The sequence below is a fragment of the Solanum lycopersicum genome, chromosome 1, assembly GCF_036512215.1.
Source record: "Solanum lycopersicum chromosome 1, SLM_r2.1".
Lineage (NCBI taxonomy): Eukaryota > Viridiplantae > Streptophyta > Magnoliopsida > Solanales > Solanaceae > Solanum > Solanum lycopersicum.
This window is the reverse complement of record NC_090800.1, coordinates 57,800,868-57,805,360: the sequence shown is the minus strand read 5'-3', so window position 1 is coordinate 57,805,360 and position 4,493 is coordinate 57,800,868. Positions and strand designations below refer to the sequence as shown.

At 33.0% G+C, this 4,493-nt stretch overlaps 1 long non-coding RNA gene across 2 annotated transcripts; it reads right to left on the bottom strand.

Moving 5' to 3' along the window:
* Positions 1–238: 238 nt before the first annotated feature.
* Positions 239–3,130, bottom strand: LOC101250542 (uncharacterized). Of its 2 annotated transcripts, XR_740911.4 has the most exons (3): positions 2,911–3,052; positions 2,050–2,149; positions 239–684 (listed from the first exon to the last, which is right to left on the bottom strand). It is a non-coding gene; the product is annotated as an uncharacterized lncRNA (long non-coding RNA). The 2 variants fall into 2 exon arrangements; XR_002028031.2 differs by lacking the exon at positions 239–684 and having other exon boundaries at positions 1,763–2,149; positions 2,911–3,130.
* Positions 3,131–4,493: the final 1,363 nt, after the last annotated feature.

Here is a 4,493-nt window from a genome sequence, read left to right as displayed (position 1 = left end):
TTAATTTAGAATGTTCCTAGGGATTGAGAAAAAGAAAAGTGTCGGGGAATTAGCTTGCTGGACTTCGATTCTTCGGTTGAGGTGATTATGGATTATTCATTGTGATAAGAATACTCTTAATAGTGATTTATAGTCATTGATAATACTATGAAATTTCCTATGTACTTAATTATTGTAGTTTGAATGTATCATGTGTTGTCGTGATTGGTCTGTAATTCCAAGATCGCGAAATCCATAATTTAAAATTATCCTATCAAAGTGATGCATTGAATAAACAAGGTTTGATAAAGTATTGTTAATGATTTAACTATATTGTTTGATCGGGTGCCACGAGCCAATATAATATATTTGGATCAGGTGCCATGAGCCAACACGACTTTATTGAATCGTGTTTCACATTCCCACATGACAATCTTTTGACGCAAATCGGGAAAAAGTTGAGTCTTCCAATCATCGAAATTCAGAGCTCCGGCAACCACTGCCACATTCACCATCTCTTTGAACTTGAGCCTTCCAATTATTCCCATTCATTTTAAGTCCACACCGAAATTCTGTAAACTCACCTGGACCAAGGGCATTCTGACCATTACTTATAAGATTTGGCTTAATAGAATTGGTCATAGGATTTTGAGATTTTGTCTTCATGGTCACCATCTCTAAAGATATCTTTCGAAGATAATCTCACTGCAATATTAGATAAATATAAGTTAAAATACATACAACATAGGGTTTGGCAAATCGAGGGTAGGCTATGCAGCGCGGGTTCAAATATTTTTTAAGAAACTGAACGCAGTGTGGGGCGGGTTGCAAAATTATGTTGGGGTTTTAAACAACAGTATATTTAGTATAACCCCACAAGTAGTCTCTAGTATACACAGACATTATCACTATCCATAAATATAGAGAGATTATTTTCGATAGACATCGGACCTCGGCTGAAGTAAGGCATCTCCAAGCAGCGGTTGGAACAGGGGAAAAAAAGAAATTAAGTTCTTACTACTAAACTTCCTCAGGTATGCAACCAGATCTGGGAGGATAGAGAATACGTAGACCTTAAAACTACTTCGTGAAGGTATCTTAGGCGTGCAAAGACATTCAAATTAGATTCAAATTATTTAGTTGTGGTTGTTAGTTTAGAAACTAGTCTTAAAGTAGATTTTATGATTCTATGTTGGTCAGTCAAATATGAAATTATGTAGTTTAACTCTATATAACTTGATTCTATCCATTTGTGTTGACAACTATATAGTGAGCACTCTTGGGGAATAATAATTAATATGATACATATTTACGTGTTAAAAAAACATGTCAATATGCAGAATTAACCATAATTTTTTTGTTCTTGACATCACTTTAATAGGTAATTTTACGTAAACAAACTGTCAATTAAATAAAATTTACAGATCTCATGCTCAAGATGAACTGATATATAGTATTAGGCTCTTCTATTTCGTTGTTATAACAACCTTGATGAGAGCAAATATAAGAATATTCAGTTGTTATTTTTGATGTCATTAATGCCTAAGTAAAAATGCTAAAATAGTCATTCATGTGTTCATTTAGAAGGGCAAACTTCTATAAAAACATAATAAGACGAATGGGGGATCAAAATCTTCGCAAGTGTATGCTGATTTTCCCTGCAACCGTACTGTACCCGTTCCGCTTGCCATTCCTAATACAACGTGTCTATATGAATGGAAAGACGAATGCAAGTTTATAGAAGCAGGAATAACATAAATGAAGAGGAGAACAAGTTGCATCATTCATGCAGAAGAATCTCATATCGTATAAATGGGTGGTTTCCTTATATGGTTTTGGTGAACAAATTGCATCAAGAGTCCCAAATCAGATCAAAGGGGATGGGTTTATATGGTCTCAGAGAACAAATTGAAACACAACGGGTAAAAAAGGGATGAGTGTTACCTTATATGGTCTTGAAGAACAAATTGCATCAAAAGTCATAGTCAGATAAAAAAAGGCAGGGGTAGTTTATGAGCTAGCTTTACAATTTGAACAAATAAGAAACAAAGTTAAGACTACATTTCTCACTTGTAGCAGCAGAATAGACCTTTTCTTCAAAGCTCATAGCAATTTTCTTAAGCTCGTGTACTTCTTCTTGCCCAGAAATAGGAAGATGTTGCTTCAAGGTCTCCAGTATGTACAATCATATCAACAGAAAGATCAACATAAAATCTTGATAAAATCATAATTTAGATAAATACTTCTCAAATATATTAAAAATAATACAACATCAGGCCCTGCTACAAAAGACTAAAACTTGTTTCCTCTAAACAAATATCAGCTGTTATAATCCAATTAGCTCCAGTGACAAGATCACAATCTAGATAAATGCTTCTCAAATATACTAAAAATAATTTGACATCGTATCCTGCTATAAAAGACTAAAACTTATCTCGTCTAACCAAATATATGTAGTTATAAGCCAATTATTGCAAACAACAACCTACCATTTCGACCTATCTAAAACAAAATATAAGCACGGTGACAAACTACGTTTTCCCACTTGAACTTGTTCATTTACTGATTCCACCACCACACCACCCCCAACACTAATAACATACCTAGTGTAATCCCACGCGTGGGGTCAGAGTGTACGCATATGTTACCCCTAATTACCAAAATTGGAAATGACTAGGGCATAAATCCCCAATTAACTCACCCAGTACCATTAACACAAAAAAAAAACCAAAATTCACCTGATAAAGTTTCCATAAAACATAGGGAAACTGAAAAAACATGTACCATATTGATTAATCAATACTTCTAACAAAATGGGGTTTCTTCATAACTGATAAAACACAAAAAGAAATCTACAATTCAAAATTCCAAATCCTTTAACAAATGAAAAAATAAGAACAAGTTGCAAAAACAAAAATAAAAAAAGCTTACATCTTGTTGACAATCCTTTGACGCGAGTCGGAAAAAAGTTGAGTCCTCCAATCATCGGTACTCAGAGCTCCGGCAGCCGCTCCGCCACCTTCGGCACCTCCCTGAGCCTGACCTTGACCCTGACCCTGAGCCCCCAAAATTCCTTAATCCACAATCGCTAATCACAATTTATGGCTTTGATTAAAAAAAATGAAATTCCAAAATTTCGATTAAAAATCACAAAATACCTTGATTTTGAGTGTATAAATAAGAAAAGAAACTCCCAGGCATAATATTATTCATTCATGTATAGTAATAAATTAATAATAACACTAATATAGTAATAAATTAATAGTTGTTATAAATCCATTGCATTGTGCGAATTGTTCTCTAGATATACTCAAGACTTAATTGTATTCATCTATATATGTTTCTAAGGTGATAAAAATCATTTGGATAACTATGTATTTACTAATTGGCGATTTATTATGCTGACCTTTGGGGTAATATCTCAACTCCATAAATAGAGATATTATTCACCTTTTTTAGAACACACTTGAATAAGAAAAAAATTTCTCTTTTTTGATCTACTTCTCTTGACTTCTTCTCTAGATTATTTTATGAGCTTGAGTTTATAACACGTTATCAGCACGAGTCTCTAGCCAATTGAAATTGAATTTTTAGTTTTTTCTTTAGCTCTTGTTTTGGTTGATCTCGTTATGAGAATCGGGGTATTATTTGCATAAAATCAGGTATGTATTTTCTAAAATATTTATATGATTTAGAATAAAATAGTATTCAGTCACTAACAATTATCAGGAACCAAAGACATATACTATTATTGGTTGAATATGACATACTATACAAAATGTCTTATATGGAAAAAGGTATAAAGTTTTAATAGCGTGAGTTTGAATATTATTTTGATTGTTTTGAAAAACTCAAAGGCTAAGTCATGTTGTACTTCGATTTGTTATATCGTTGGTTAAGGGTAAGAAGATGGATTCAAGTTTTCGCACCAAAAGGGTAAGACATCAGGTTAAGTCCAGATGCAAATAATGAAAAATATTGGATGATAAGACGATTGATTCAAATTCTATCGCACCAAAAGGGTAAGACATCAATTTAAGTTTTGATGTACCGTGATGATAATGTATTGGGTTCAAGTCCCATAGAATTATGACCTAATATGTCTTGTATGGATAAGACATTGAGTTTGAGTCTCAATGCACCATGTGGTGATAAGATGATAATTGAGGAAAAATAGTATACTTTTGATGAAAAGTCTTGAAATTCATCATATTGGATTTGTTCTATTCCTTGAAATGAATGTGGTATCAACATGTGATAACTTTGAAATCCGCCTTGACTTGCTCCATTCAATCAAATGAATGTGATAGCAGTGAATAATTAGTCTGAAAGATGACAAATAATTAATAATATGAATAAGGGCGTGGAGGGACGGAATTATAATAGTCATCATTGTGGTAATTATTAAAGGAAGAACACTATGGGTTCTCCAAATAGTCCTAAAAAATGTGAAGGCAATTTTTATTATTAAAACGATATGAAAGGTCATTGGACTTGTGAATGTTGTCGACCCA